This window comes from Corvus brachyrhynchos, unplaced genomic scaffold (genome assembly GCF_000691975.1).
Source record: "Corvus brachyrhynchos isolate BGI_N302 unplaced genomic scaffold, ASM69197v1 scaffold178, whole genome shotgun sequence".
Taxonomy (NCBI): Eukaryota; Metazoa; Chordata; class Aves; order Passeriformes; family Corvidae; genus Corvus; species Corvus brachyrhynchos.
Window position 1 is genome coordinate 1077365 of NW_008239304.1, and position 14179 is coordinate 1091543.

General features: G+C 37.8%; 1 protein-coding gene across 1 annotated transcript in view; it reads left to right on the forward strand.

The window, feature by feature from the left end:
- SPOCK3 (sparc/osteonectin, cwcv and kazal-like domains proteoglycan (testican) 3) overlaps nt 1-14179 on the forward strand; it is a 187920-nt gene that overhangs the window by 2138 nt on the left and 171603 nt on the right. The gene's annotated exons all lie outside the window — the stretch shown is intronic.

A 14179-nucleotide genomic window follows, 5' to 3' on the forward strand; every position in this document is an offset into this window, starting at 1 on the left:
TGTTTGCTGTACTTGGCTCAAGCACACATAGTAAATGATTTGCAAAAGCCCATTTTAAATTTGTGTTCTGATGTAGTGTATCATTAGACACAAGCAACAACACACTAACAATACCCAGAGACATTAACAATAACAGTCAAAGCTTATGAAAAGTAGACTTACTTAAATGTCATATTTTAAAATTTTGACTGTGAGCTTTTTGCTCAACCTTGTATCATATTTGAACTCAGCACTGTTTTCTAAGTGGCAGAGATAGTGATCTGACTGTTGTCTCACTTTGGGTGGATGGTGTGGCTGCTTTGAAATATATTTCCTAGGCACCTCAAGCGTAAACATTTCCACAGATGTGGAGGTTTTGTGGGTGTCTTTGCAGAATTTGTCTTTGCTGCCTGAAAGTGACAAACTATCCTGTTGCACTTCTCATTACATCTCTGGGCTGGGCTACTTTCTCCAGGAAGCATTTCTTTTGATCTTGCCTCCTTTGCTATGTCAGAATTATGACCTGTACATAAATTTTCCTTTTGTATTCCTGAAAGTGGATTTATTATTAACAATGAATTTGCCTTTCTTAAATCTTTATCACAAAATATTATCCGTAGGAAAGAGTAATAAAAATTTTTCAGTCATTTGCCATGAAATTGCCAACAATATTAATATAGCATTTGATTATGTGACCCACATATTTTCCTCATAAACAAGAGGCAGCCTTCCTCTTGCTATATAATCTGGTTTACTACACACACGTACATAGATCTATTAATTTGTGACAGGCTTACACTTTGAAAAAATGTTATATTTTCTTGGTATCCATGGAACAATTGCAGATGCTTTTCAAGCACCTTAAGAAGATAAGGTGTTGTCACAGTGGTTTAATTCCAGCTTCTATTGTCTTCTAAGGCAGATTTGCAGGGAAGACTTTGGGACTTGGGTCTGGCATCGTGTTACTGCAGGGGGATAGCACTACTTGCCTGCTTGCTGCAGTGCTGTCGCAGGAAAATGACATGCTGAGAGGAAACACAACTGATTCTAAAGACAGATCTACACAACAGGCTTCTACGCACATTAAAATGCTGGTCACTACAAGAATCTTCCTCATGGCTCTTACTGATACTCTTGCATTAGCTTTTCAAAGAACAGCAGTCCTGAAACACGCCTGCAATCACACGGGGTTGCCAGAATACCTTAGGATAATTGTAAAGGCACGAGTTCTAGTACCTGCAAGCAAGGCTTCTGGGATCAAGAATTTTTGTAGGTATAACTAGCAACAGTGTAAGGGACAAACAGAAACACATCCAGAAACACAAATAATATCCAGTTTCTCTAAATAAATAATTAGGAAGAAAATGAAATAGTACTGTTTTTAAAACGAGGAATGGAAAGATTGCTAGGACGGCGAGCAAGTAGCAGGATCGTAATTACTCAGCTTTCATTCCCACCTGGACCCGGGTGCAACGGAACCGCTGCGGTTCCCCGCCGCCACCGGGGGGCGCTCCTCTCCCAGGTACTTCGGGAAAAGGCGCCAACTGCGCTTCCCGGAGCTGTCCTGGTGAGATGTCGGCATGAGCGCGGCTCTGCTCAAAGAGGTCTCTAGATGTAACTTCTGAAAGGTACGAATATTTTGGTAGTTAACTTTGAGCCACATTCCTTGAATTCTTGAATATTTGACTAATTTAAATTCAATTTAAAAATTAATTTAGAAATGACTGTGTCTTAAGGAACTGGAATGTTTAATGTATTCTCCTTGATTTCAGTTAATGAAGATTATTATTAAATATCTTATTCCTGCTTAGAGCTCACAGATACTCTCACAAGACCGTTATGTTCTTAATCTTCATTGTCAGTTTGTAACCATTAACCTAACATTAGTTAATACTTCCCTATTTATTATCCATATACTTTTGAAGAAATTTATAATTTAATACGCTTTGACTTAAAGGAAAAAAAGACAAAAGCTTTCCAAATGTCCAGAGTATATACATTGTTAACCACTACTGTTCTTCAGAGCTTTAACCCAAACGTGTTTCATTCCCTGCGAGTGCATTGTATAAAGGACAAAACAACCTCATTTCCAGCTGCATAAAGCAGTTGGCCAGTGAGTATATCCAAATAGGATCAAAGAAATGGAGAAATGAAAAAAAAAGGGAAATACCTGCTATTCAAAAAGTAAAAGAATAAAAATATAAATAAATATAAATAAAAATATAAATATATAAATATAAATAAAAAGTAAATTAAAAGGGAGTAGTGTCACCATAAAACATGAATCTGTTATAAATCAAAACCCCAAAGATTTCACCATTTACCTGTCAATTTTGTTTACTGTAACCTCTTAAAAACCTCACTCCAAAAATCTGATAAGGGATTAGAACAATGGGAATTTTAATCAATATGTACACACACTTTTTCAGATTGGGAAAAACACTTTGAATGAGTTATGGAAAGGAAAATTTTATTTTAAATACCAAGTTTATTATTAAGAGAAAAGCATTCATTGCTTGCTTTATAACTCTCTGTCTTTATATTATCTGTGTACATGGCCTAGGATCAGGAATAATCAGATTCAAATACAACTTCAAGTCTTTAGTGATTAGTACAGACTTCTGGCATTCATAATGTGATTTTGTATATATTGATCAATGCAGCCTATTCATTTAATGTGAAAGATATAATTTGCTTCTGTTGTTCTAATTCTATGCCCCATTTTCAGAACAATCTCTGAGAGGAGGTATCAAGATGATTTCCTTGTACAAGTTTTATGACACTGTCTAAAAATGTCTGTACCATATCTCAAAATATTACCCATCACACAGCTTCTGTTTTGGTCTGAGAATTATGGTCTATCTTGGAGCTAATTTTCATACTACCAAGATAATTACAGGTACATGTCAAAAATCAGAAAGCTCTATGTCATTCACTCATTGCTGGTTTTTAAACTTCTCTTGGTGCATGATTCCCTTCCTTTTCCAGCAAAATGTAATTGTTTATTGTGAATCTCTCTCAAAACCAAAGGTCTGAGTAACCCTGGTGTTGGGGTCCCTCCCCCGCCGTGTAGCCCTGGCAGAGGGGCCCTGAGGGCACAGACACGGGGTTTCCCTGCCCCTGCTCAGCCTCGTTCCCGTTGGTTGGTTTGTGTTCCCTGCGCGGGCAGAAGGACCCTTGGTCCCGTGACTGGAACAGTTCCTCGGCAGAGCTCCGGCCATGCGGCTGGAGAAATAAACATCTCTGAAACATCTAGCAAGAATCTGTCTGTCCATATATATTTCCTTTCCACAGGACTCCTGGTTTGATATATGCGTGTTGCAGGATCCCCACTGCAACACCCTGGTATTATGACTCTGATATGTGGTCACCAACACAAAAAGTTACAGAGTGATGAAGAGTGTCATTCCTCCACATTGATTAAAAGAAAGTCTCCTATCATGTGGCTAAAACTGTTCCTGTTCTGTAACTCTGAATCTGAGAGAGACCCTGTTATTAGAAGTAGGTTATTCTTTGATTGAGATGAAAAGTCAATGTCCTAAAACTATTTGTAGAATCCTAACTTTAAAAAGTTGTTTTTTTTTTTTTTTAATTTCAGTGTTTTAATTGCCTTGAATTGAAACATTAATTTTAATTGAATGTCAAATTGCACGTACTGGTATCTCTAAATTACTTCTTTATTGTCTGAACACTTAACGTTCCTACTCTCTCCTATGGGCTGCCTAAGAAGCCAGATGGTTCGAAATTTCCAAGTCTTTGACCAGGCTCTCTGACAAAACTACATTGTCTACAACTCATTATGGTGTGCTTTGGGGTTTAGACATATCTGGCCTACACAGCCTAGGACTCTGAGAAACTTAGTCTTTGAAATACAGAAACTACCAATTGCAGCCAATTAATTATGATGGAAACTACTTTTTAATAGGTCAGCTGAATTTTGACAAAATGAAATCTTTCCATTTGGTTGGATAAACTGGTAAATTTTGCTATGTGAAAATGCCTACTGTATAAGCAGAGTTAGCATCCTACAGGAAGAAATTATTTTGCAGTAACACATTTTAACTGTTTAGCTGGATTATTTGCTAATTGGAGTGCCATGGAACTGGAGTTCCTTTCCAGTGTTCCTTGGGTTATTTCCTGGTGGCTTGGAGTTTATTTTGTTTGGTTGTGGGGTTTTTATTTTTTGTTTTAGAACTTTTTTCCCCTGATTTTTAATGTATTAAAGATGATGAAAAAATCAAAATAATTACAAGAATGATCATATGGAAAAATACTTAGTTCCTAGATGTCCTGATTAAGACAAGCTGCCAATTCTGAAACACTGCTGCCAATTCAAAATGTCCAGTTCAATATAGAGAGATTAGGCTGGAAACTGCAATAATCTATAAATTAGTACCAATCTACTCCTAACAGCTTCATCAATTCTGGTAATCTGGAGGGCCAACTCTACAGCAGTGTTGTTGTTGTTCCACATCAATTTTCCATTTCTGGAATAGACCATATATGTGATTATTAAGATAAAATACAGCCAAAGCAGTTAACTGAAGAAAGTGAGAGAAGAAGAGAGAGATGAAAAAAGATGAAAAGGAAAAGGTAGAAGGAAACTACGTATTTGTATTCTGAAAACCACAGAAAAGGAAATGAACTGGAAAGAAGTGATTTTGAAAGACAGGAAGTGACAGAAAGATGAGAAAGGTGTTGGTGGTTTTAATAAATGAAATTTCTGTGAAGAAATGTGTAATTGAAAGGTTTTTTTCCTGCAATAAATTTGATATTTTCATATTTAAAAATTGGGTAGGAATGTGCAGAGGGTCTTCTGAGTTATATCCTAAAACTCCTATCTTATTTTTTTGCAAGATTTATGATCAATTTAACTTACTTTTAAATTATACAGAAAGTTTAATGATTACAGCACATTCATAAGAAAAAAAGAAATGTCATTTCAGACACCTAGACTTTATATGCAGGTTATTTGTAAAGAAATTGTACTTAATTGCATAGCCTCCTCTCACTTCTGAATGAATTGGTAACAAGGTAAGACATACAGCATGTGTAATAGTGCCTACAGGCCCAAAACAAATTAACGTAATGGGCACAAATGTGTACTCCTGTCAAATTATGTATTTGATTAGGAATGGACTTGGCTTCTACTGTAAATGTGGTTTTGCAGAAGAAAAATAAGCCAGTTAACCCATGAAATTCTAAGACATTTTACACAGGTCTAGAAACGGAGCCAAAGAATAGATAGGGTTTGTGATTGAACTGTAAAACTGACTAAGGATCCTCTTCTGTTGTAATACAGATTCCTTTAATGCTTACACTTTGCTCCAAAATCTAACATGTTAACTAAGCAAAGCTTGACTTTTGTCGCAACATTCTTTTGAATATGTGCAGTCCTCCAGGTTAACATCAAGTTGAGTGGGAGTTGATCTGCTGGAGGGTTGCAAGGCTCTACAGAGGGATCTGGACAGGCTAGAGCAATGACCTGAGGCCAGTTGTCTGAGGCTCAACAAGGCCAAGTACTGGGTTCTGCACCTCAGCCACAACCCCGTGCAGCACTGCAGGCTTGGGGAAGAGCAGCTGGAAAGATGCCTGTTGGAAAAAGACTGGGGGTACTGGTCAACCAGCAGTGTGTCCCAGGTGGCCAAGAAGGCCAGTGGGATCCTGGCTGGCATCAGAAAAAATGGCAACAGATTGTATCAGCAGGACCACAGCAGTGATTATGCCCCTGTACTCGGTGATGCCACACCTCAAATCCTCTGTTCAGTTCTGGGCCACTCACACAGGAAGGACATTGAGGTGCTGGAGCAGGTCCAGAGAAGGGCAATGGAGCTGGTGAAGGGTCAGGAGCACAAATCTTATGAGGAGCAGCTGAGGGAGCTGGGGTTGTTCAGTCTGGAGAAGAGGAGGCTCAGGGGAGACTTTATTGCTCTCTACAGCTGCCTGAAAGGAAGCTTAGCCAGGTGGGAGTTGCTTGCTTCTGCCAGGTGACAAGAAGAAACAGCTTCAAGCTGCACCAGAGGAGGTTTAGACTGAATATTAGGAAAAATTTCTTGATGGAAATGGTTTTCAAGCACTGGGACAGGCTGCCCAGGGAAGTGGTTGAGTCACCATCCCTGGAGGTATTTAAGATACCTGTAGATGTGGCACTTACGGCCATGGTTTGGGATAGGCTTGGCAGTGCTGGGTTAATGGTTGGACTTGATGATCTTAAGTGTCTTTTCTATCCTAAATGATTCTATGATTCTATAGTAAAGAGGTGTTTTAGGTGAAGGAGGCATGGTGGGTTCAACTAAACTCTAAATTACATGACAGTCTCTAGCTAGTTCCATAGGTTAATTTATCAGCCTGCAGTTAGTCAATAAAGTACTGCTTGTAAACCTGTCTTCACTATAAAATACAGGACACTTATAGGGGAAGGCCTTTGCTCAGTTACTGACAGAAGAAAGGGGCAAGATGGTTCTGTTTTGATCAGTTTAACTTTTGCTTTTGTGCTTCCCTTTTAAGTTGTAAAGACTTACATCTTTCAGAGGTGTGACATTAGGCTGAATTTGTAGCTACCCATCTTTGGTGTCTAAAAACATGAGCCTTGTTTCTTTTACTTCTCATGTAAAACATTTTGATAAAGGATAGCTTTCTTCATAAATGACACCTTATTATGAACATTTTTAGACATTATTAGAATTATTTAGATTTTATTAAAATCCTCTGTAACAGTCTAAATGTCAATGAATATATTAGAAGTGTTTAATAATACGTGCTCTATTAAGAAGATAAAGCTTGATGGGATGTTTGATATGTAATAACCAATATATATCCAATATATGTCCAGTATATAATAACAAGGTATGTTCTATCGTATCCAATGCTTTGGATATCATGCATAAAACATTTTACAGGAGAACATTTGTTTTTCAGTAAATAAGATTCAAAAAAGCCTGAAATAAGAACTAATATAAAGCAGAACATTTCTATATTGGATAAATTGGATTAAAAATTGGTTTAAGTATTTGAGTAAACCTTGCCATTTGGATTAGTGTTTTGGCAAAACAGAAAAAAAATAACCCCAGTTTTGCACAAAAAACCTCAAAGAAAAGCAAGGTCATGTATAATGTTAAAAAAACCCCATAAAAAAAAGTATCAAGGTTAGAAATTTTTCATTAAATAATTTTCTTGCTTGCTACATTATGTATAGGGTAGAGCTATTGTTAAGAGAGACATTCAAGAATTTCAAGAACCCTGTCTCTTCAAAATAAGATGTAAAAGCAGACAATGGCTTGTGGTCAGGGAAAATAAATATTAGGAAGGAGATTAATTAGCATGCCAAAAGAACTTTACTAAGATGAGGAGGCTACAATGGGGCTGAAAATCTCCAGCTGTGCAGAACTCTCAGGAAGGAGGAAAAGTGGTAAATGAAGAATCAAAAAGGGTCCTCTACCTGTTTAATCAACCGCAATGATTAGAATAATTAATGTTTTTTCAAACTGTGTTACAGAGACATTTCTTAAAAGATGCTGGTGATCTACATAGTAAAGAAAAACAGGAGAGTGTGTTTCAGAGAGAAAATTTAAAAACCCCAAACTCTTCTGCTATATAATACACATTTTTTCATGTTATTTTCATTCTTATATAAAAGAATGAAGAGCTAAAAGTTTCATTATATACTTCATCTTCTAGTTTTTTCTGCACTAGAATTACTTGCCCAGGTAAGTTATACAAGTGAATTTGCAAAATTTTTCTTATAACTTACTTCAGGCATGAAAATCCATAGTGAAATAAGGTCACCCAAACCAAATATACCTTTGACATTATACTATCACCCACAGTACCTTTTGTTGAGCATAACTCAAATTGTACATCTGTGTTTCTGGACAACATATTTGAGCAAACAGGAAAATTTCAGTGGGTAAAAATAGGAGAAGTAACACACCCTCTTTGCCTATCCTTATTTCTCATTTTTGCCTGAGAACAAAAAACATGTGGAAGACCTTCAGTCACATACTTTGGAAAACATATAAACTACAGCAGGTATGGATTAGAAAACTGCTGACCTACTCCTTAAACTTCTAGGATCTTAATCACACAAAATGGCAAGAAAGGCGAGAAAGAAATTTAGAGAAGTCAAAGCTGACAAAGGGTACCTATGTCCTACCCAACTTCTGAATTACTTCTATTGAGATTTTATGCTGTGAAATGGTTAAAACACGTCACCATCCAACACACAAACTTCAGCTAGATGCCCAACATTTTTTGGTGCTTAAATGAAGCCAAATCTGAAAATTTAGCCACAGCTCTTGACTCTGAGTACTTCTGTATAAGGAACATATAAAATAGCTAGAGATGCTTAAACTAGGAAAACATTTTCTCAAGGAGATCATCAGTAACACAGGAAGGTCTTAATAGGCATTGGTTTAAAAGCTCCATCAATCTTATGATGTTATGACTGTTTTGCTCACAGAAAATCTACTGCATACAGTGTTTGCTTTGAAAGGGTGTGTCTGGGACTAGGACACAGGGGGACATTTGCCTTTTTCTGGAAGCTGTGATGTGTGCCAGATAAAACTCCAGGACAGGAAAAGCTTCAGATTTTTCATGGATCTACTGAGAACAGTCAGATGAGAAGAGTTCCCAATTTATAATGAATAAACTGCATCTAAAAGAATTGATATGTAAAGATAGAAGATTGTCCTTAGCCTCAAGACGCTGCTTATTATTGTGTTGTAAATTTTAATGTACAGTTTAAATTGTTCACTGGACAAGAAAAGAGTTTTGAATTTTTGAACATCAGCAAGTACAAAAATTAATTGCATGCTTTTCTAGAAACATAAACTTAACTTTGACAATGACAACTTAAAAATTCAGTAGTCAAAGTGAAAAATTAAGATTTTTATCTCTAGACAAGGTATTTTTCTTGAATAGGCTTTGTCAAACCTGAGTCGCTGAGGTTGGCTGGGGAAGTTCTGCAGTTTGCATTAAATAAAAAGCCAGATCCTTCTGTGTTGAACAACTTTGGATGAAGAAGAAATTCTCCTATTCGTGAAAGTCTGTGTTCCAGGATATATCTTTGTGAATTCCTGTTGCATCTGCTGTGGTTGTTGGGGCTATATAGAATGTCAGAAAGATTAGATGCGGTGTCAGGCAGAGATGTCACACCATTAAGATGTTTTCTGTTTCAGTTGTAAGCTTGGGAGGGCTTTGCTTAGAGCTCTTTGCTTGAGATGGTGGTCTGCCTCTGATCTTGGACAGGTGCACATAACAATGCCTTATTCTGAAACATGTGTAAGCTGTCCATAAAAACCCATGTGTCCTTAATGCTGACCATTTGAGCGAACATGCTCTCTGGATCTTTGTTATATGTGTCTTTTTGAGAGTACTTGTGTTAGCAGACATCTCCAGGTATTTATCAATCTGATCAAATTCATGAAGAATGAGAAATATCAGCACCTTGGAGCATTTACCCTACAGGAAAAATATTAAAGATTAAATTGCAGTAATATCAGAAGAATAGGGAAAGCCAGAGAAGACAAATACATTAAATCTTGAAGTCTGCAATGGCCTGAAGTAGAAGATGAAAGTCAAAGAAGAGCAAGAGATGAATACTTCAAAGCAGTTCAAGACACAAGTAGCAAAAGTCAAGGAGAAATTGAGATGCAACTAGCAAAAGACATCAAGGTTAGTAAGAAATCATTGCAAACATAATAAGTATTAGTATAAAGAAGATAAAAGGAAAGGAAGTGTCCCATTGTGGAGAAAGAATGTAGTAAGGAGAGAAATGGAAGAAACAATAATTTAAAACGTATGTACCAGTCATTAATGGCATGCAGTTGGTTAGGTCCGCCATCACAGCAATGAGAAGGAAAAAAAGGGCTTAGGTAAGACTTTGTCTGTAATGAATCCATTTTGTAATTTTTGTAAAAATGTGATTGTTGTAATCATCTCATGAACTCTGCCCCTGAATATTTGCAGAATTGTTTGAAAGGGTCTCAGAACTGTTAGCCATTGCTTTTGAGAAACTGTAGAGAACAAGCAGGTACCAGATGACTGACTGTAAAAAACCAAAGCAAATTAAAGGGTTGCTTTAAAAGAGGGACCTTCAAACCAGTGCATTGAAAAGGGTCAGAAAATGAAACTCTTGTCATTCTACTCTCAATTTCTGGAAAACACAGGGACAGGTAATTTAGCACACTATGTCTAAATGTCTGGAAGATACCAAAGAAAAGGCAAATCCTATCGAGCCAAAATAATTTACATTTATTAAGTAAATCTGCTCTGTTCAATGGTTTTCTAGTGTTCTAGACATTGACAATAAAAAACGTCTTAGTCCAATTTGAAAGATTCAGTGGGATAATAAAGTGATCAGAGATCTCAAAACCGTGGTATGTGATTAAAAGAACAGGGTTAAAATATGGTAGTAAACATATCACAGGGATGAAATACAGAGTAGGGTTACAATAATTTCCAATATGGGAAAGACTGTTGATCAGAGGAAAAGAGTAATTTGTTCTTCATGCTTTTGGAGAATAGGATTCACCAGAAGCTATAAATTTAAATTGCAGCAAGATGAACTTGTTTCAGATTTTGGAGACCCCTTCTAAAGTTAGACAGTAAAACTCACTGACACAGATCAGTGTGGAGTTTCTATCACTGACAGACTCTACCAATGGTGATTCCAGAAGTAGATTTGGATCGACATCTGCCAGCAGTGACAACATATATCTGGCTTTGCTTGTGGGCAGTGGGATACCTAGATGTTCCTTTGGGATTCCCTTCAACATAAGTTTATTCAAATATAGTAACACAGCCCTTGCAGTTAATTTCTTAAAACTATTTTATCTCCATACTTTATTGCCTTAAGTGAACACATTCTTCATTTGCAGGAAGTGAGTAAAGCACTTTTGGGACACAGTGTTCAGGGCATAAATTTCCTTGCATTTCCTAATGATTTCTCAGCATGTCCCTCCTGTTCCGTCAGTAACCTATGCATACAAGCTTTTCTTCCTATATATCTTGGTGCATAGATTACAAGTACATATTTAAATGTATACTCCCTCTTTTTTTCTCATTCTATCCTTTTCCTTGTGCAACAACCATATTGCTCACACCAGTAGTGTAACTTACAAGTATATTACCAGCTATATCATCTTCATCACTACCTCCCTGTAGGCTCCATCAGCTAGTCAGAGGTAAAGGTACCTGAACAGTTATGATTCTAAATTAGTAAGTCTTAAAATATTTATGTTACTAAAAATTTGCAAAATAGATCATATTTTGAAATAGAGATGAATATTTGTTAATAACAACAATGCTTCTTGACTGGACAATGATGAAGAGCCATGAGGCAGTTTCTAAACTCTCAGTTTAAAATTATGTCTGTGTTACCATTAGTATTATTCTCTTACAACTGCTGCAGTAACAGATTCCCTGTCACATCTTAAAGATGCTATTGTTAAACACATCACTAGGTAAAAATAGTTACATTTTCTGTAAGAAATGTATGTACATTTAAAATAAAGAATATTTCTCAAGATATGTAAGTTTAATCTTTGAAGAGAAGTGAAATTATTGAGGAAAAAAAAGAAAACTTCTTAGTTTTGTATCTTCAAAATGCCATTTCAATCAAGTATCATTGTATGCTCAAATAAATGGAATTACCAACTTGTGTAAAGCCCTTGATCAGAATGAGGCTCTTAAACCAATTATGTGGAGATCAGAGTGCTTAAAATTATAAGGAATACATTTAGAATTATTAAAGGCTTCAAATAGCCTGGTTCAGACAAAATTACATATAATTGATCATTAGTATGTGTTGTCAGTAGAATCTGCAGTCATAGGTGTTGAAGATCACTTTTTAGAGAAATTGCAGTGAAACTTTTGTAAAACTCAAACCAGAAGAGATTTGCCTTTTCTAAGAATTTTTGCTGAATGCAAATCCTAGCCACTTTTATTCCTCTTCTCCAAATATGGAAAAATGAGCAACAACTTAAAAGTACTAACTAATATTATCTGGATGAAATTGTCAAACACAGATGAAGCAAACCAAAAACCAAAACAGATTACCTTGATTGCTGGGTAAGTGAAAACACAAATTCAGGAATTGGAACGCTGTTAAAAAAGTTAAAATAAGTAATTCTTTAAAAAAAATAAAAATCATTAGCTTTATAGAGAAATTTCTTCTTTGCCAAAGGGCAAAGCAATTTGTAGGAAATTAACATTAAGACTGACAAATACAAACTGGGTTGTCAGAGAATGATTCTATAAAGGGCTGACTCTATAACCCACCCTGAGAATAACATGACTGTTTTATTGATTCTTATTTAGCCTCTGTGCAGTCCCTCTATCCCTTTGCTTTGAATTTTATGATTCATTTATTACAGAATATAATGTCATTCTGGATAGGTAGCATTTTTAGAGTCAGGCACATAAATCCTAATCTGGCAATCATCCTCTCTATCTGTCATATGGGTGACAGGATTTTCATTGATTTTAGTGATACAAGTTTGAGAACAAAATGGCATGTATTATGTAGTGTATGACGTAGGTTATTGGATTTAATTAATATTTTACTATCTGTCTGTAGTTACAGTTTATGACCAAAATCAAAACTTGCTAAACTCAGTGGCAATCTCATAATCACTTCTCTTTTTGCATGAAGTGGCATTTTTCTGCCATCAGTGAATCTCTTGATGGACTTGACCCTAGTTCCAAGTCTGAAAACCACAAAGCCCAGAGCACAGAAAATACTTTCAGCAACCACACTGGGAGTGTTGTGTTCTTAACTTACTTGGCAACCTCATGGTGAGTTACTCTTGGCTAATAGCCAAATGTTCACCCAGCTGCTCACAGCCCCTCTCCCCAGCAGGACAAGTAGAGGAAGAACTGGAGTGAGAGAGCTCATGGGTTGACATAAAAACAGGAATACTGTTTACCGATTACTGTTGCAGACAAGACAAACTTGACTGGGAGAAGCTTTATTGCCAATTAAAATAAAAGTGTAAAAGCTGGTATGGGTAGTGGTGAAGAAGAAGACACACGTTAAAACAACAGCTTTTCTCCCTTCTTTTCCCAGGCTCAGCTTCATTCCAGACTCCTCTCTTCCCGGCGCGCACAGAGAGAATTGAGGGCACGTACTGTCAGTATGTAACAGTTTCTCTTCGCTGCTCCTTCCTTCTCACACTTTTCCTCTGCTCTGGCATGGCTTTTCCATGGGCTGCAGTTCTTCAGGAAAATGTGCTCTGGTCTGGGCTTGCCACAGTTTCTTTGGGTATATCCCTTTGCTCTGGCATGGGTCTCCCAGGGTCTGCAGTTCTCTGCCACGAACAGCATCATCTCATCTCTCTCTCTGACCTTGGTGCTCCCTGTTGTTTCTCACCGTTTCTGTTCCCACTTCTTCTCTCCGCACCGCATTTTCCGCTCTCTCTTGGCTATGCTTTCACAGAGGCACCGCTGGCTTTGCCGAAGGGCTTAGCTGTGGCCGCAATGTCTCCACTGCGGGGCTGGCAGGAGCCAGCTGTTCCCAAAACGGGAGAGCCGCACACCTCTTCCCACAGAGGCCACCCCGCAGTCTCTGCCCTACTCCCTCTGCCGAAACCTTGCAACACGCAGCTAATACAAATCTAAAAAGCAGAGTGTTCCTCAAGTCTAGGGAATAAAGCTAACATTAAAAATTAGATTAATTAGGTCAACAGGATGGCAGATGGAACTTAAAATTAAATATGGAGGCAGCTATGCTGGAAAGGTAATTGAACTATTTATGCACCTTGCTCAGTTCTGAATTAAATTTAACTAATTCGGGAAAGCAACCAAATGTCATTGAAGGCTTTGAGTTAACATACCGTTGCTGTTTAAAAGACAAAAGCCAGAAAGAGAGGGAAGAGTGCACGATCCTTAGAAAAGGGGATAACACGGGAGACAGCATCACAATGTGCCTCCATCAGCACTCAGGCGATTCGCGAGCTTGTGTCTCTCCTTGCCCCGAAGGCGCGGGAAGTTCTATCATGACATGACTGTGAGTTTTGAAGGATCGTGTCCGCCTAGGGGTTTTCGCCCATTTAACGCGGGGTGCGAGGCGCCAGCGCAGCTGTAGCGAAGTTCCAGCGGCACCCCCCCCACCTGGAGGAGGCGGCGGCACAGCGCGGCTGCTGCGGGGCCGGGCGGGGCGCGGCGCGGGTGCGCCCATGCCCGGGGATGTGCCCGTGCTCCC